Raw genomic sequence first — 20,130 nt, 5'->3', positions numbered from 1 at the left:
CAAGTTCAGGTGCGGTGGCTCAATGCCTGTAATCCAGCACTTTGAGAGGCCAAGACAGATGAATCATTTGAGGTCAGGAGTTCTAGACCAGTCTGGTCAACATGGCAAAATCCTGTCTTTATTAAAGATATAAACCTTTGCTGGATGTGGTGGTGGGTGCTTGTAATCCTAGCTACTTGGGAGGCTGAGGGAGGAGAATCGCTTGAACCCAGGAAGCAGAGGTTGCAGTGAGCCAAGGTTGCGCCACTGTACTCCAGTCTGGGCAACAGGGCGCAACTCTGTCTCAAAAAAAAAAAAAAAAATTCACTAATATTTAAATGTGCCTGTTGCTGCATGTTCACCATTATCAGTAAAATAGCATCAGATATCGAAATATGCAAAAAGAATAACATCCATGAACCCAAAGACAAGATTCCCAGCTTCATAAATGGCCCAGCAGCATCAGAATTAGAAGATTTCTAAGTAACTAGAATTCTTTGCTCCACTGGAGAGGATGAACACGGGGGCTCCAGCAAGATAAGTACAGGGCCAGTGGACAGTGACTGGTCTAGTGAGCGTAGAATCCCAAAGACCTTGGGAAATAGTTACACAACAAGCTTTCAGGAAACAACTGGAACAAACCAGGCAACCCTGCAGATACTGCTAGGAATGGATAAGCAGAAGAGGGTCAGAGCCACAATATCTAAGCAAAAGACACCAAAGCACAAGAAGCACCCAGCCCTGTGAACACCAGCTGTGGCTACATCAGGACCAATCTTTTCAGAAAGCTGCTGTGGACTGATGACAGCAGCCACACGCCAAACAGCGAGTGCATCTGAACACAAGTCCCAAGACTCTCTTCTCTATTAATCCTCGTTTTGAGAGGATGGATATGGTTACATTACAACATCCCCAAGCAACACTTGTGGGTGAGGGTAATCAGACACCCTCACCTAAAGAGGGCACAGAAAGGAGTAGGATGAAAACAGGAATAGGGAAGGGATGTGTGCCCTGGATCACATGGACTTTCCCCACAGGCACTATTTAAAACAAAAGGAGAGCCCTAGAAATGTGCTGTGGTCTCCCTATACTTCCTCATCTTGCCACGTGCATAGGCGCCACATGGTTTTGTTTTGTTTTTTGAGATGGAGTTTCGCTCTTTTGCCCACGCTGGAATGAAGTGGCTTGATCTAGACTGACTGCAACCTCCATCCCCTGGGTTCAAGCGATTCTCCTGCCTCAGTCTCCAGAATAGGTGGGATTACAGTGCCTGCCACCACGCCTGGCTAATTTTTGTATTTTAGTAGAGATGGTGTTTCGCCATGTTGGCCTGGTCTCAAACTCCTAGTCTCAAACTCCTGACTTCAGGTGATCCACCCGTCTCAGTCTCCCAAAGTGCTGGGATTACAGGCGTGAGCCACCATGCCTGGCAGATGCCACAGTTTTTTTTCTTTCTTTACACAGGTGCTGATGAACTCAGGTGTAATTAACTCTAAGGGGTAAATTATTCACTAAGCACAGTAATAGGGTCCAATTTTTATGGCCAGGTTTTCAGTTCTTTGAAAACCTACATTCAGACATCACAAATGAAACATACTGGAATGTGTGACGTGAACAATGTCTTGGAGATTAACATCCAGGTTTTTACATACTAGATATAACAACATGAAAGCTGGTCCATCTGGAAACCAAAGGAACTGTCCCTGAGAACATAGAATTTTAGGGACATCAATTATTAAGAGGTTACATGGAAGCAGAAGTGCTCCTAGATGTTTCCATTATCTAGACAGAAAAATTCAACAGATGAGTCCCAGTGAGTTAAGGAACATCCCTGACAGCTGTGGGTGATGGGCTTTCCATCCAAAGCAGAGATGTGAAACCTGATGGGTTTCAAATGACCCCCCAGTGCTCCACATCTCAAAAGTCAATCCCACAAAGCTGAAACGCTATCTGTTCCTGAGGGATCAGGTCCGACCTGTGTCTCTGAGACACTGACTTGAGATGAGGCCAATGATTTCAAACGTAAATTGCCTAAATCATCATCAGTTTCATGTTGTGTTTTGGAGCTTGTCCACTTGAGAGGGTTGACAAAAAATGGCTCACAAGACACATGCCTGGGAAATGGGGTTTTCTCCTTTGCTCTTGGCAGATCCTGGGCAACCCAATAATTAAGCTTCTTGATGTCTCAACTTTCACATTCGCGAAAAAGGCGCCAGTGCGCGGGATATTTCCCGGAAGCCACGGCCCTTGTCACCCCCGACAAAGCTCTGAAGTTGTGCACAAGTGGGCCAGGTGGCAGATTTTTCTCAAAAGCAGCTGAGCTTGCGCTCTAGCTAGAGAAGGTACAGGGCTGCGGCACAACGTACATTGTCTTAGATATCAGGACAGTTTCCATAGCAGTTTAGGAAAGAAGGCAGCTCCCCGGGCTGGAGACGACGCCATGCTCTGGGAAGACCCCTGGGTGCGGGTGAGAGGAATCCGAGCTGCACAGGGCCAATGACGGGAGGACGATCCGCCCGATTTAGACAAAGGTAAGGTATATTTCCTAGCTTAATACCCTCCTCAATGCCCAGCCCAGACCTGCCTTTCACGTCCCTAGCTGTATTCACTCTCCCTGGCAAGAAGGCGGCGTGGAATCGGCGGCCAGCAGTGCCTTCCACACCGGTAAATCCACACCGCTCTGCCCCTCCCTCCAGGGCTACGCACCGTCCCGATGCATACTGGGATTGTAGTTCTGAAGCTACCTACCCATGGGCCTAGAGCAATGAAGAGACTATAATTCCCAGAATACAAGGCGCGGCGCGCACCGCCCGGCCCCTTCCTCTAGGGCTGCGAACCACCCCTGAGCCTGGTACAGCTGGGATTGTAGTCCTGCAGCCTTGTGGCCGAAGGGCTGGGAGTGGCCATGAGATTACATCTCCCAGCAAGCTCAGCGAAGCGCGCGCAGCTCCGCCCCTTCCTCCAGTGATGCGCACAGTCCCTGATCCCTGTGCACGCTGGGATTGTAGTCCTGCAGCCCTGTGATCACTGGCTGGTAACAAAAAATTTCAGCTCACGGCATGGTAGGCGAAGGCCCCCAACCTCAGCCTCGCTCCTCCATGCCTTCACAGCAGTTCTGCCATGCGGAGGGGGAGCCTGCCTGTTCTTTAACCTCTCCTGCCTGATGGGAGAGGGCAAGCTACCAGGGCAGCTTCTCTCCCCAAGTAATTGTGATCCCGTATCCCACAACGTGCTGGCTTCCTGATTTCCAAAGTTGCGGTAAGTTTGATTTCTCACAGAACTGCAGGACTCCGGGATCGTTTCCCAGCCTGCCCAAAGTTGCCATGGTTCTCACCCTCTGGGAGGTTGTCACACCCAGTGACACCTTGTGTCCCTTGAAACTAATCTGTGTCACCTTTTAGGGTTTTGAGACCGCTTGAACTCTGACTTTGTGGCGTTTATTACCAAATCTACTAAAATGGGTCAACTGTCTGATTTTACCTCCTTTTCCACACATGTTGGTTAGGTCATCTGTTGATTAGACATGGTTTTCTCCAAAAGGGGATTATCTCTTCTTGATTACCTCCAAGAGAAGGATGAAATGATTGGGCGCTCTAAGGATCTATTTCCCAAATTTGGGATTCCACACTGATCATTCCTGGGCAAAATGTGTCTTTCTGTTCCGTAACCACAATCTTAGGCCAGCCTGAGTGCCATCCCAGCCCAGTGGGGGTTATGGAACTCCAACTTAGTTCTGGTTAAGTTTTATGTAAATATCCTTGTCTCTGTTTCGCCTGGCTCTGTTAGATAAAATGTCTAGGAGAAAGTAGGAGGTGACAAGAATACAGGTGAAATCATAGGTATTGGAATGGGACACACTGATTCTGTGGAGGTAGAGGGAGAACAACAACCTAAAACCCAGGGAATGAACAACTTAGACCTCAGAAGCTGTGGGAATGGAGGTGCATTAATAACTTTTTGTGTTTCTGAATTACCTCTGGTGCAACCCAGAAAAGAGTGTGGGAATCCTGTTGGGCCGGGACAAGAGTAGTGTTAGACCAGAAGGTAAGGCAGAGGCTGTGAATTCATCTTCTCCTTTTGGCTCCCCATATTAACCTTAAGAATCCTTTGAGACTGTTCTCTCTGTGATGTAGGTGTGGAATTCTAGGGGGCAGAATGCACTCTCAATGCCCAGCTGTCTGAGACCACGGTTTCTTCAGATGATGAATGATATGGTTTGGCTGTGTCCCCACCCAAATCTCATCTTGAATTGTAGCTCCCATAATTCCCATGTGTTGTTGGAGGGACCTAGTGGGAGGTAATTGAATCATGGGGGTGAGTCTTTCCCATGCTGTTCTCGTGATAGTGATTATGTCTCACAAGACCTGATGGTTTTATAAAGGGCAGTTCCCCTGCACATGCTCTCTTGCCTGCCACCTTGTAAGACGTGACTTTGCTCTTCCTCGCCTTCCTCCATGATTGTGAACCCCACTGCCCTGACCTATAGGTCACATGTGGAATTGTTAGTCAATTAAACCTCTTTCCTTTATAAATTACCCTGTCTTGGATATGTCTTTATTAGCAGCATGAGAACAGACTAATACAATGGAGAACCATGGCTTTTCTTCTGAAGAGACTCAGTCCCCATGGGTAAGCTTAAGCTGCGTGCTATGCAGCATTGATTACATTTTCTCCTTCTGTGAACTGGGGCTCCTCCTTCCATTTTCCTACCACCATTAATCTTTTTGGTCAATATTTGGGTAAATTAGAGACATAGGTAAGGGAATCTTAGACAGCCCCAGCATAGCTAGACTCTTGCCTATTTCTTTTCCCAGTTTATGAAATCAATTATGTTGGCAAAGAGAGATACCCTTAGGTGGGGTCACTCAGGAGTAATTAGAGCAGTGTACTTCTAGAGAAGCTGATAGGACAGGGCAGATGTGCCAGTGAGGATCAAAGCTTCTGTCTAAATTTTTGAGTCTATCTGTGTGTGGCAGATGAATTCAGGAAAGATCCCAGATCCCTGGAAGGTACCATTAAGAGAGGATTCATGTAGATCAGAACACTAGGGCGTGTGTTCATCAGTGACCTTCTAAGTCAGATTCTCAGGGTTAAGTCTGTGGGAGGGCTGCAGGGCAATGCTTGCCTGTGAAAGCCTCTGATCATGTGTGAAATATGTGGCTCTGGCACAGGGAGACATCTTTATCTGAAAGAACATCGTACTTCTGTGGATGTGAGACTCTTTGCTCTTCCTTGGCAGAGCACCGCTGACTGATTGTTTGAGAATCATGCATACATAGGCCTGTTTATTTTGAGTTTCTTAAATATTAGAACAGGAAAAAACATTTTTTTTTTTTTTTGAGATGGAGTCTTGCTCTGTCACCCAGGCTGGAGTGCAGTGGCCAGATGTCAGCTCACTGCAAGCTCCACCTCCCGGGTCTACGCCATTCTCCTGCCTCAGCCTCCCGAGTAGCTGGGACTACAGGCGCCCGCCACCTTGCCCAGCTAGTTTTTTGTATTTTTTTAGTAGAGACAGGGTTTCACTGTGTTAGCCAGGCTGGTCTCGATCTCCTGACCTTGTGATCCGCCCGTCTCGGCCTCCCAAAGTGCTGGGATTACAGGCTTGAGCCACCACGCCCGGCCAGGAAAAAACATCTTTATCCACTTTCTTTTTTTTTTTTTTTGAGACGAAGTCTTAGTTTGTCTCCGAGGCTGGAGTCCAGTGGTGCGATCTCAGCTCACTACAACCTCCCCTTCCCAGATTGAAGCAATTCTCCTGCCTCAGCCTCCCGAGTAGCTGGGATTACAGATGCGTATCACTATGCCTAGCTAATTTTTGTGTTTTTTGTAGAGATGGGGTTTCACAGTGTTGTCCAGGCTGATCTTGAACTCCTGACCTCGTGATCCACCCGCCTTGGCCTCCCAAAGTGTTGAGATTATAGGCGTGAGCCACCACGCCTGGCCTTTATCCACTTTGAATAAGAGCATGAGCTTCTTCAGGGAGAATGTCACAGGAGGAAATTCTGGGGCCTTGCCCATTCCCAGAAACCTCAGAAATCCTGATACAACTTGTAGAATTCATCTTATCAACACTGATTCGTTTTTTGGTATAGATTTATCTTTCATTGGACCTTTATTTTGTTCTATATCATGAAGAACATGAAGAGTAAGTCATTTCTTTCCTTTGTGATAGGAACATCAATTTTTCACATGTAAAAGTATTAATGATGCCATCCTCCACATAGCTTTTCCTGCTTATTAAATTTTTGCTGTGGTCTAAATATTTGTGTCCCCCTCCAAATTCATATGTAGATAGTATTAGGCATGCAACCTTCAGGGAAGTGACTAAGCCAAGAGAGCGCCGTCTTCCTAAATGGAATAAGTGCCCCTTTGAATGAGGTTGAAGGGAGTGTCCTTGTCTTTCACCATGTGAGGACACACCAAGAAGGTATCATCTATGAGGATCAGGGCTGTCACCAAACACCAAATTTGTTGGTGCCTTGATCTAGCACTTTCCAGCCTCCAGAATTGTGAGCAATAAATTTCTGTTGTTTTTACATTACCCAGCCTAAGGTATTTTGTTACAGCAGCCTGGATGGACTAAGACACTTTCTTAGGTACTTTAGTCTATTTCTGAATTTTTAGTTCCAGTGATCTATTAGCTTTTATTTATTTATTTATTTATTTATTTATTTATTTATTTATTTTTAGACAGAGTCTAGCTCCGTCACCCAGGCAGGAGTGCAGTGGCGCAATCTCAGCTCACTGCAAGCTCTGCCTCCTAGGTTCACGTCATTCTTCTGCCTCAGTCTCCCAAGTAGCTGGGACTACAGGTGCCTGCCACCATGCCCTGCTAATTTTTTTGGTATTTTTAGTAGAGACAGGGTTTCACCATATTAGCCAGGATGGTCTCGATCTCCTGACCTCGTGATCCACCCACCTAGGCCTCCCAAAGTCCTGGGATTACAGGCGTGAGCCACCATGCCCAGCTGATCTGTTAGCTTTTTTTTTTTTTTTTTTTTTTTGAGACGGAGTCTTGCTCTGTCACCCAGGCTGGAGTGCAGTGGCCAGATCTCGGCTCACTGCAAGCTCTGCCTCCTGGGTTCACGCCATTCTCCTGCCTCAGCCTCCCGAGTAGCTGGGACTACAGGCACCCGCCACCTCGCCCGGCTAGTTTTTTTTGTAATTTTTAGTAGAGACGGGGTTTCACTGTGTTAGCCAGGATGGTCTCGATCTCCTGACCTCGTGATCCGCCCGTCTCGGCCTCCCAAAGTGCTGGGATTACAGGCTTGAGCCACCGCGCCCGGCCTTAGCTTTTTTAATCAAGATTTTTCACAGGGCTGGCCAATATTATCTGTATTATTTTTTGTTTCCCCAGAGTTTTCTTGGCTCTTCTTGTCTTTTCATCTATATGCTGTTTTATTTTATGTATGTATGTATGTATGTATGTATGTATTTTTGAGACAGAGTCTTGCTCTGTCGCCAGGCTGGAGTGCAGTGGCACCATCTTGGCTTACTGCAGCCTCTACCTCCCAGGTTCAAGCAGTTCTCCTGCCTCAGCCTCCTGAGTAGCTGGGATTACAGGCACCTGCTGTCACATCTGGCTAATTTTTGTATTTTCATAGAGACGGGTTTCACCATGTTGGCCAGCTGGGTCTCAAACTCCTGACCTCAGGTGATTCACCCACCTCAGCCTCCTAAAATGCTGGGATTACAGGTGTGAGCCACCACACCTGGCTTATATACTACTTTATAGTAAAATGCCTACCTCCAATATTTAATGGTATCTATATTAGAACAAAATTTAACGTATGAACTACCTTAAGGACAATTTATATTGATAGTATATTTTCTGTCTAAGAACATGTAATTTTTCTATTTGCTTATGTCTACATTCATGTATTTCATGAACGTCGTGTGTCTTTCCTCATATTCTGTAAACCTTTTTGTTATATGGATTCCTAGATGGTTTATTTTATTCTGCTAAAAAGTAATCTGAGACACAATAAAATTGTAAAGAGTTTATTTGAGTAAGAACAATTGATTAATTATAGGACACCAGTCTAAAAGAGGTTTAGGTTTCATTGACAGTGTAAGAGGCAACTATTTATTGGAAAAATGTAGAAACAAATTATTTGATTAATGGTAGTTACAAACTTGTTTCTTCTTGGTTTTTTGTTTATCTTGTTGAAAAGTCCCTAGTTATATAAGGTTGTTGGCTACTTCTGATTGGTTTAGCTTCCTTTCTGTTTTTCTTTAAAATAGGCAGCTACGAGAAATAATTCAAGTTAAGTTTAGCCGGGCATGGTGGCTCATGCCTGTAATCCTGGCACCTTGGGAGGCCGAGGCAGGTAGGTCACCTGAGGTCAGGAGTTCGAGACTAGCCTGGCCAACATGGTGAAACCCCCATCTCTACTAAAAATACAAAAAAATTAGCTGAGCATGGTGGCGGGTGCCTGTAATCCCAGCTACTCAGGAGGCTGAGGCAGGAGAATCACGTGAACCCCTGAGGCAGAGGTTGTAGTGAGCCGAGACCGCCCCATTGCACTCCGGCCTGGGCAACAAGAACGAAACTCCAACTCAAAAAAACCAAAACCAAAAACCAATACCCAAATCCAAAATACTGTTCCAACATTAACTTTTGAAAACTGCCTGTGATTCATGCTGACTCACACACCTCCCTCCTCCTCAACTCATGGAGAATGTGCAAGAACTATCAAGTCGTAGGACACCTGGCCAGAACCAGACACGGTGACATGCTGGGGTGGGGCCTATTTCACAGACCTTCGAACCCATAAGAAGGAAAAGTAGAACCTGGAACTGAGGATGCTCCAGCAACTCCAGATTTCATAACCCCTTAACAGGACTGACAGGAAGACCAAAGGCAAAGTTGAGACATCTGGAGGGTGAAAACCACCCTTGAACATCGGAATCCTTGGACATTGGAACTCCCCATGTCCACAGCCCTCTCCAAGCATGGATAGAGAAACTCAACAAAAATACACAAAAAGCTCAGTATACTCCAGAGTTTCTCACTCAGGAGCTCATTTTAATCCTGGAGGATCATTGTGGGCAGGTGTAGGAGAATATCTTGAAATTGCATATGGCAGGCCCAATAGCAATAGAGCCATATTAAAGTGGATCTTGATTGTACATTAAGAAACTATGGCTGGGCGCGGTGGCTTACGCCTGTAATCCCAGCACTTTGGGAGGCTGAGGTGGGTGGATCACCTGAGGTCGGGAGTTAGAGACCAGCCTGACCAATGTGGATAAACCCCGCCTCTACCAAAAAACACAAAAATTAGCCGGGTGTGGTGGTGTAGCAGGATGAGCCAGAGACAAAACCCCTCAGACACCAATTTAAAGAAGGAAGGGCTTTATTGGGCCAGGAGCATTGGCAAGACTCACATCTCAAAAACTGAACTCCCGGAGTGAGCAATTCGTGTCCCCCTTAAGGGCTTACAATTCTAAGGGGGTCTGCGTGAGAGAGTCGTGATTTATTGAGCAAGCAGTGGGTACGTGACTGAGGGCTACAAGCACTGGTAATTAGTATGGAACAGAACAGGACAGGGATTTTCACAGTGCTTTTCTATACAATGTCTGTAATCTATAGATAACATAAACCAATTAGGTCAGGGGTTGATCTTTAACTACCAGGTCCAGGGTGTGGCACCGGGCTGTCTGCCTGTGGATTTCATTTCTGCCTTTTAGTTTTGACTTCTTCTTTCTTTGGAGGCAGAAATTGGGCATAAGACAATATGAGGGGTGGTCTCCTCCCTTATTCCCCGCTTTTGAGAACTTCACTCATTAGTGGGAGTTCTCTTTCATTTTCACTACCCATGTCTTCTTGAAAGACAGATTGACAGTGATTTATATAGTACCCTTGTGCTAAAGCATTTTGGTGAACTAAGGTAGTGATGAAGCATTTTATCATTCGAAGAAGTACAGGTAGCAAACAAGGGAGCAGTAAGCAGGTTCCTATTACTATTATGACTCTTATTATAAGAGTTTTAAATCCTCTTAGCTCCGGGAACCAGTTTTTAAACATGGCCCCAGGACCAAATCCATGCTACACTTGCATGGGCACATGTGCCAGTTTTGTCATAACTCTGTGTCTTCAACTACTTGCCCTTGATCAACTATATGTAGACAGCAATTAGTAAGGTTATATTTCCTACAGACCCCTCCTTCAGTTGCTAGCAAGTAGTCGAGAGCCAATCTATTTTAATAGATATCATTTCTCATCTGAGTTTCTTGCTGGTCCAGAATAGTCAGGGCTCTGCTGGTCTTATTAGTGATTATTTCTAAGACAGCTTGTAACTGTATGATTCGGTTGAGCACGTAAATGGGGATACGGTATCCCTGCGAGCCATCTTGTGCCCAAGTACAGGCCCATGATATTGTATGATTCTCTCAGGGGGACATTTATCATCTTTCTAATTTCCTATAGCTGTGCTTCTCTTTTCGCGGGAAGCATAGACAGGGAAGGCCAGGAGTTTGCCTGTCTTTATGGCAGTAGGAAGAAAGATGGTTTAATAGTGCCAGTAACACAACTACTTGCCCACTGGCCGGGTAATTTGGTGTAAGCTCTATGCCCACATATCCAGTATAATCCATTGGGGGCTGTCCAGTCCCGGTGGAACTCTGGGTGGGTCCTCACAGTTTGCAACTTTGTGAATTTACTAAATGGATTTTTCTTAGTGTGGTTTTAACTCCACTAGGTGACTGTTTTTGTAGTACTATTATACAGTTTTTGCCCAAGGCAACTGAGTCTTCTCACAGGAAGGGTGAAGTCCTTCCCCGCTCTTGCTATACAGTATTGTCTAATGATTGAGGCTTTTAGGACCCAGAAGTTATCAGGGTGATTCTTTTGAGCCAGGAATTCATCAGGAACTGGGTCTGTAGGTACTAATTCTCGGGCTTCCCATGGCCATTGATCTCCCATTACAGTTCCTGCACATACATAACATGAAGTGACACTGAGAGACTGGGCTACATGCTCAGCTAATTGGAAAAACAAATTTCTTGTTTTTCCTGGAATTTCTGGTACTGGCACATTCAGTTCATCATAGAAGGTTTGAAATACTGACTCAGGAGAGCGTTTATAAACTTCTCTTCAAACCATGATATTTAATCAAGGATCAAGTCCAGCCCCATCAATTCCTAGGGTTACACGCCCCCCTTTTTTCCAGTGAGGATCAAGGGGTTTGGTTATTACTAGTTCTAAGGGGTTACACTGACCACTGGTACAGAAAGGGCCACTTTTCCCTTTCTGAAGGTGGACAGGATCCTTTTTATTTTTTACCCAAGTAGCCTAAATGATACATGTCCAGTATCCACATTCATTTTCACACAGTCCTAATTCATGACAGATGTACTTATTTTCTGCCATATGCCTCTTTCCTAATTAAGAGAACCATATCCTATTCCTAACTTGTTACTATTAATGACAGCACAGGCAGCAAACTTCAAGGTGACTTGTTTGGGGACCCCCCCGCCTTTTTTTGTTTTGGCTAAGACTTTATTCATATCATTCATGAGTCCCCACCGGTCCTCAGTCCTTAATCTTATTTTAAAAATTGTAGTCATGGGAGGCTCAGATGGGTCATAACACACATCAGGCTGGTCATTCCCTGGGCTATATACCTTGTATAGTATAGCATTACACAACAAGTTCTTTTTAGAGTCCTGGTACACTTATAATAACCATAAAATAATAGGGCTGTAGCAACTTTTTGTCCTATCTCAGTGACTTGATGTATACACTGGAAACAGTCATCAGTCTGAGGAAGGTCAGTTGAAGTCCTTACTGTACAAGTCCAAATTTTAAGGAAAATGAGTCCCACAATGAGTTTCCTCATGCTTCGGCCATGCATGGACCAGTCAGCTTCTGGGTGTGACTGGATCAGGGCTTGTCATCTTCTTCAGAGTCACTTTGCAGGGGTTGGCGAAGCTGCTCCTGCCCACTACAGCTCACAGTCTACTGATGTTCAAGGATTGTCTTAGAGGTTGGGCCCACTAGAATAAACTGAGTCCAATACCTCTACACAGTTATGTTTAACTGGGCTCTCTGATACCGGAAGCAAGGTGGCGGGGTTTAGGGTGTTGCAAACTTCAATGGTTATGTGGGGATTTTCACATAGCAAGCTTTGGCACTTGGTTAATCTAGCATTTGTTAGCCAATGATGTCCTGTGGTATTCATCAAAGTCACCACAGCATGGGGGGGCCTTTATATTCAGGTTTTGCCCAGGGGTTAGTTTATCTGCTTCTTGTGCTAACAGGGCCGTTGCTGCCAGGGCCCTTAGACATGGGGGCCAGCCTTTGGAAACCCCATCTAGTTGTTTTGAGAGATAGGCCACTGGCCTTGGCCAGGGCCCCACAATCTTGGTTAAAACTGCAACTGCCATTTTTTCTGTTTCTGGCACATAGGGTGTGAAGGGTTTTGTCAGGTCAGGTGGCCCCAGGGCTGGGGCTGACATGAGTTTTTCTTTTAACTCATGAAAAGCTCATGGCTGTTGGTTGTAATAGATGTAGTTTATCCAATTTACATTTTTATTAACTGTCACCCACCAAAATATTGACTCAAATCCTGCAGTTATTTGATTTCAAGCTTTAAATTGATCTGGTATTCCCTGTGGGACTCCAATTGCGTCTAAATAGACATGAGAGTCGAAAGACCCATAAGGGGCTTCTCTTGCTTTATGACATCTTTTTTTTCCTCCCTCTGGTTTATGAAATGCCAGGGTGAAAGGGATAGCCAATTGGACTAAAGTACAAGTGCCACTCCAGTTATTCGGCAGAGTGCCCAGTAAAGGTCTACTGCAATACCACCACACATCTGCATGGGGGTGAACAAGGGCTGACTGATTGATAAGCTCTTGAAAATTCTGAAGCTCACTGCATCCCTTCAGGTCTCCAAGGAACGCTAAGTATCCTCCCTGTTGTGAAAAACACGAAGTGAACTTAGTGTTGGGAGATGGAGGCTGGATGGCCCTCGGAGGCTGACCCATAGGGTGCCGGACTTCGGGATATAGCAGAGAGAGCTTGGCACAACTTATTACTCCAGGCTGTAGAATCCTGAAAAAGAGCTACCATGCAGCACATGCCTGGTCGACTGGAGGACCACCTTAGTAAAAAGGGGACAATCTGGGCCTCTGGCCTGCCATATGCACAAGCAAAACAATTGCTTTTGTTTAACATGTGGATGCAACATTCGATCCATTCCAACCAGGCATTTGCATCTTGGTATCCTGTTTTAATTGCCAAAGTTTGTTTTAAGTCTTTAACTTCTGTGATCCTCTAGTAAAATTAATATATGATTTTAGGAAATTACAACAACTGGTTGGGGCAGTCCGTCCTTGCTCTTTAGTGGTCCACAGAATGTTGGACCAACTACAGCATAAAAGCTCTACATTGGGGAGCAAGATTCCTGGTTGACACTGGAGTCTTTATCAAAATTTCCCCAGATTAAATGGTCCTAATTTACTAATGCCCAGTCTGAGGAGAGTCAGCAGGGATGGAGGTACTTTTCTGAAGTAGAGAACTGTCTTTGACTTGGCAAGTCCCCACAGGGTATAACAAGGCAAGCATTAAATGCAGTAGTTTGAGACAAAATTGACTTGGTTATGTTAATAACTAGATGGTCAGCAATAGAGTGAGGAAAGAAGAAAGAGCAATAGAATGGATGAAAGAGTTAAAAGTTTTCTTAGCTTTAGTTTGGTAGGGTTTTCCCCTGGGACTATGGCCCACGACTCTGGAGGGGGTGGCGCTTTCTTGACTCGGTTGTGATGAGTCCATCCTTTTTCCGCTGTACAAACAGCAGTCTTGGTGGTTAGCAACACAAAGTAGGGTCCTTCCTAGGCTGGCTCGAGTTTCCTTTCTTTTCATCTTTTGATGAAAATGTGATCTTTAGGCTGGTGCTGGTTTGCTGGAAATTCTAGTGGTGGTACATGTGCTAAAAGACTTTTAGTTTTGAGGGAAAGGAAAGTGGAAGATAAACCAAGTATACAATTTCTAAGAAAATGACCTCTTGTTTTAATGTGGGGACATCAGCAGTGGACTTTATAGTCCTTGGTGCCTTTCTACTGAGAAATTTCTTTTAGCACCTATTTTTATTAGTTTTTAGACCAAAGAAAGCCGAACACCATTTTATATTTAATAATGCTTCTTTTTTTTTTTTTTTTTTTTTTTTTTTGAGACAGAGTCTTGCTCTGTCGCCCGGGTTGGAGTGCAGTGGCCGGATCTCAGCTCACTGCAAGCTCCGCCTCCCGGGTTTACGCCATTCTCCTGCCTCAGCCTCCGAGTAGCTGGGACTACAGGCGCCCGCCACCTCGCCCAGCTAGTTTTTTGTATTTTTTTTTAAGTAGAGACGGGGTTTCACCATGTTGCCAGGATGGTCTCGATCTCCTGACCTCGTGATCCGCCCGTCTCGGCCTCCCAAAGTGCTGGGATTACAGGCTTGAGCCACCGCGCCCGGCCTAATAATGCTTCTTGTATGATTTTCATACCAGATAAGCTAAATTTCACCTTTATATTAGTGTGTTATTAATGTTAAACTTAATTTTAATAAAACCTTGTAGACATATTTATCCAATTTTTAATGTTGGACCATAAGGTGAGATTTTTATAGACTCTTTTTAATCTTTTATAATTTTTGTTAAAGGGTAGATTAGTGCTTTAAGAAAAACCCGTTGTGTTTTTACTTTAGTGTCCAGTTCACAGAAAAACTGGATGATATCCCTTTGACTTTAATATGTTTACACACAGAATTTTCTTTACAATTAACATTTTAAAACTTGCTTAAACCTTCAAAACAATAATTTTTTTTTTTTTTTTTTGAGATGGAGTCTTGCTCTGTTGCCCGGGCTGGAGTGCAGTGGCCAGATCTCAGCTCACTGCAAGCTCTGCCTCCCGGGTTTACGCCATTCTCCTGCCTCAGCCTCCTGTGTAGCTGGGACTACAGGCGCCCACCACCATGCCCGGCTGATTTTTTGTATTTTTAGTAGAGACGGGGTTTCACCATGTTAGCCAGTATGGTCTCGATCTCCTGACCTCGTGATCTGCCCATCTCAGCCTCCCAAAGTGCTAGGATTACAGGCTTGAGCCACTGCGCCTGGCTTAACCTTTTAATGTAGGTAAAAATTTACATTCTTATGCCTCCTTATAATCCTTTTACCAAAGGTATATTTTACTTTCCTTATACACCTTGCATATAAACTGTTTTTTTCAATAGTTTTACATTCAGGAGGCCTAGTTACTTTTATATTTATTTATTTGTTTGTTTATTTATTTATTTATTTTTTTGAGACAGAGTCTCTCTCTGTCACCCAGGCTCCAGCGCAATGGCGCGATCTTGGCTCACTGCAAGCTCTGCCTCCTGGGTTCATGTCATTCTCCTTCCTCAGCCTCCCGAGTAGCTGGGACTACAGGTGCCCGCACCACACTCGGCTAATTTTTTGTATTTTTTTTTTTTGGTAGAGGCGGGTTTCACTGTGTTAGCCAGGATGGTCTCAATCTCCTAACCTCGTGATCCGCCTGCCTCAGCCTCCCAAAGTGCTGGGATTACAGGCGTGAGCCACCGCGCCCGGCCAATTACTTTTAAATTATACAACATTTCTTGAATAAATTCTTTTTTTATAACATTTTGCTCTTTCACAACTTTCGCAGACAATTCTTTGACATTCCTCAACTTTCTGACTTATTACAAACATTTCTTTCTTTAAACAACCAGTTAATTTATTTCAGGACAAGAATTTACCATATAATACTCTTTTTACATAAATTCTGCCCCCCCTTTTTTCCCTTTTTTTCGAAGATAACCATTCTTTTCCAAAGTGAACTTCGTTTATACCTGTGTGCTAGACTGTCTAAGGCCACAAGATTAGAAGTTACTATAATACATGTTACACTGTTAACTTTTAGCAAACTTTACTTTTGTTGAAAACCTTGTAAGTTTGGGATTTTAATTATCCTTTGCTATTAATAAGACCTTGTTTTGTCCAAATTAATTTAGAAACGTATAGATGGCTTTTTTTTTTTTTTTTCCTTCAATTACCTGGGAGGAACCATTCATCCTCCTGTCCTGAAGGGAGTTCCTCCTAGGTCTGGTTGGACCTTTGTATGGTAATTAAGATTTAGATGCCCTGTTAGGAAAACTGGGTTAAGGGAATTTTCAGTGGTTAATGTTAAATCACACTTTTTTTTTTTTTCCCCCTTAGGATACTTCTGAACTGGTGAGGTGTGCTCACAATGATATTTTCTCTAAAAGTTATTTTTTTACTTTCTTCTGTTAGCAAAGCAGTTGCTGCTACAGATTGAGTGCATCTGGGCCATCTGGGGGTTACTGGGTTAAGGATTTTTGATAGGAAGGCTACGGGTTATCAGTGGTCTCAGTGCTTTTGGAATACACCCTTGTTTACACTGACAACAAAGTGGTATTGGAGTGTTACAGGGTTATGGAGAATACCTTCAATTATCAATTATAAGTTTTAAATGTACCCTGGCTTTTAAAGGAATAGGGTACACTGTTTTTTTTCTTTCTTTCTTTTTTTTTTTTTTTGAGACGGAGTCTTGCTCTGTCTCCCAGGCTGGAATGCAGTGGCGTGATCTTGGCTCACTGCAACCTCCACCTCCTGGGTTCATGCAATTCTCCTGCCTCCGCCTCCCGAGTAGCTGGGATTACAGGCATGTGCCACCACGCCTGGCTAATTTTTGTATTTTTAGTAGAGATAGGTTCACCATGTTGATCAGGCTGGTCTCGAACTCCTGACCTTGTGATCTGCCTGCCTCAGTCTCCCAAAGTGCTGGGATTACAGGCGTGAGCCACCATGCCCGGCCTTTTTGTTTTGTTTCTTAACTACTTGTATATTTCTTTCTTTCTCTCTTTGATTTTCTGTCTCTTTTTCTCTTTGACTTTTCTTTGCCTCTGTCTCTCTCTTTCTCTCTTTCTTTGACTCCCTCTTTGTCTCTCTGTCTCTTCGTTTCTCTGTCTCTTCCTCTTTCTCTCTCTGCTGGTCTTTCCTTGCCTGTGCCAGCTGCTTAAGCTGCTGTTCTCTCCACCACTATGGGGTGAGGGTCTAAAACCTGCTGTAACCAAGTGTCTATGTACAGAAACTGATCTGGGTGCCCTGGCTTACAGGTTACCTTGTGCCATACCTTTGAAACAAGGGACCTGTCCAGGCTTCCTTCTGATGGCCAACCCACCTCTAATGCTGGCCAGTCTATTTCACACAAAAGTTCTAAGTTTTCCTGGTATCATAACAACACCGTAATCTCCCTTAAATCCTTTCTTGAAAATTTTCAACATAGTTCATACTGGGGTGGGCTTACTTTGTGCCTGACCCATGCTTCTTCGAGACATAACACCATGCTCACACCACCCGCACACCACAAAACAAAGAATGGGTAAAAAGGGCACACACACACTTTTACAGTTTACACCAAACCAGAATCAATACCAAAATCAGAGTATCCAGAAATCCAAGCAAGTTCAAAACCAAAACCAAAGTATCAAGCAATCCAAGTCAAGTCAAAAACAAAAACCAAAGTGCCAGTACAGGCACGCCGTGGGTGATCAGGCCACACTTCCACTCAAATGGAGTGGGCAAGTTCCAAAGACTAGTCTTCCCAAGTTTCAGATGTCCAGATTTCAAGTGCCAGTTCCTTCCTGGTGTTCAGCCACTATGTTGATCCTCTGCAAGGGCCTGCCATCCTGCTCTGGCAAGGTGTTCCATTGGGGAAATTGCCTACCTTAGAGTGCTGTCAGGATCCGCGTCACTCAAGCTGGCCAGAGTCTCCCACAGGGATGCTCCACAGGGCAGGCCGAAGCCGCCTAAGGGGCTGCCTCAACTGTCTGTTAATCACCTCACTTCCCGGTCAGGGAACCAAGAAATGTAGTAGGACAAATCACAGACAAAACCCCTCAGACACCAAGTTAAAGAAGGAAAGACTTTATTCGGCCAGGAGCATTGGTAAGACTCACGTCTCAAAAACCGAGCTCCCTGAGTGAGCAATTCCTGTTCCTCTTAAGGGCTTACACCTCTAAGGGAGTCTGCGTGAGAGGGTCATGATCGATTGAGCAAGCAGGGGGTATGTGACAGGGCTGCATGCACCAGTAATTAGTACAGAACAGAACAGGACAGAGATTTTCACAGTGCTTTTCTATACAATGTCTGTAATCTATAGATAACATAACCGATTAGGTCATGGGTTGATCTTTAACTACCAGGCCCAGGGTGTGGTGCCGGGCTGTCTGCCTGTGGATTTCATTTCTGCCTTTTAGTTTTTACTTCTTCTTTCTTTGGAGGCAGAAATTGGGCATAAGGCAATATGAGGGGTGGTCTCCTCCCTTAGTGGCGCATGACTGTAATCTCAGTTACTCAAGAGACTGAGGCAGAACAATCACTTGAACCTGGGAGGTGGAGGTTACAGTGAGCTGAGATTGTGCCATTGCACTCCAGCCTGGGCAACAAGTGCGAAACCCCATCACAAAAAAAAAGGAGGACGCTGTGTTGGGCTGCTTGGAGTTAGCAGATGTATCTGACATGAGGGCAGGAGAAGCCTCAGCAAAGCTCACATGACCTTCATGCTCCTTTCACTCCAAAACCTGAGCAAGGACTGTGCCCTTGCTTTCCATTCCTCAGGTGGGGACAGGAAGTGGAAACCCATGCAGACACTAAAGATAGTTTGTTTTGCAGGCAAGGTAAGAAGAACTACAGAGGAAGAACCTACTGCAGACATTTCCCAGGAGACTTTAACTGAAGCATCAGCAAAGCTGAAAGGTAATGGGAGAATCTTGTGCCTCTGAGGGTGTCTTTCCCATGGATCCCTGCTCAGTTGCCTTTCACAGGTCCCCTGATTTGCCTGAACTCCTGACCTCAGGTGATCCATCTGCCTTGGCCTCCCAAAGCGCTGGAATTACAGGCATGAGCCACCATGCCTGGCCTATTCCGTGCATTAAAAAAAAAAAAAAAAAAAAAAATCATTGAGAACAAGAAGAAATGTAAATGCTGGGCTTTTCCTGTAAATCCAGGGAATTATGGGACAGTTAGTACCCACCTCCCAGGGTGTTATGAGGATAAATTCACATTATGTCATGTTTCCAGCACAGTGCTCTGTAGCGTGCTTCTGACCACATAGCGCATGCTCCATAAACATCGCATTAATGCATGTGCACGTTTTCTAAATGCAGACTTACTCAGACATGAGCTACCTTCTTCAGCCTCTGTAAAGTTTTTAAGGACCAGCAGGGAATGCCATGTTTAGGATAGTGATTGGTAGTTTTTATTTTGGACCAAAAGCATTTGTGTTAAGAGTATGGGTTTAAGGAACTGTGTGCTGTGGCACTTTGTCTAGTTGAGTGCTGCTATAAGTGAAGCTTTGTTGATGTTTAAACATAACATTGTATGGCTGTGTTCCATTCTGAGATGGTATGAATCCATACAGGTAAGAGTAAGTTTATATCTGCATCCTCAGTGTAGGCTGGGAAATTTAAAATGTTGATTAATATCTTTTGTATACATAAATAGCTACATAGGCAAACTCATATAATTCTTTATGTATGTGTTTTTATTATTTTATTTTATCTTGAGATGGAGTCTCACTCTGTCGCCCAGGTTGGAGTGCAGTGGCGAGATCTTGGCTCACTACAAGCTCCACCTCCCGGGTTCACACCATTTTCCTGCCTCAGCCTCCTGAGTAGCTGGGACTACAGGCTCCCGCCACAACGCTCGGCTAATTTTTTAGTATTTTTAGTAGCGACGGGGTTTCACTGTGTTAGCCAGGATGGTCTCTATCTCCTGACCTCGTGATCCACCCGCCTCGGCCTCCCAAAGTGCTGGGATTACAGGCATGAGCCACTGTGCCCGGCCTATGTGTGTGTTTATCTATCTGCCCATACCATCTCAGAATGAGAGTAAGTTTATATCTACATCCTCAGTGTAGGCTGGGGAATTTAAAATGTCTACCCATTGTATTTGCTTTCAGTATCACAGTCTATCTTCTAATAAGAAACCTAGGCTTCTGGCTGGGTTTGGTGGCTCACGCCTGTAATCCCAGCACTTTGAGGCGCTGAGGTGGGTGGATCACTTGAGGTCAGGAGTTCGAGACCACCCTGGCCAACATGGTGAAACGCCATCTCTACTAAAAATATTAAAATTAGCTGGGCATGGTGG

The 20,130-nt window shown here is 44.7% G+C and overlaps 1 long non-coding RNA gene across 1 annotated transcript; it reads left to right on the top strand.

The window, feature by feature from the left end:
- The first annotated feature begins 2,964 nt into the window (after window positions 1-2,964).
- On the top strand, window positions 2,965-18,938 carry LOC140711892 (uncharacterized). Its single transcript, XR_012093225.1, has 2 exons — window positions 2,965-3,237; window positions 18,655-18,938. It is a non-coding gene; the product is annotated as an uncharacterized lncRNA (long non-coding RNA).
- Window positions 18,939-20,130: the final 1,192 nt, after the last annotated feature.

This window comes from Chlorocebus sabaeus, chromosome 6, assembly GCF_047675955.1.
Source record: "Chlorocebus sabaeus isolate Y175 chromosome 6, mChlSab1.0.hap1, whole genome shotgun sequence".
In the NCBI taxonomy this organism is placed as follows: domain Eukaryota; kingdom Metazoa; phylum Chordata; class Mammalia; order Primates; family Cercopithecidae; genus Chlorocebus; species Chlorocebus sabaeus.
The sequence above is the reverse complement of the archived record's forward strand: the minus strand, read 5'-3'. Positions and strand labels throughout refer to the sequence as shown.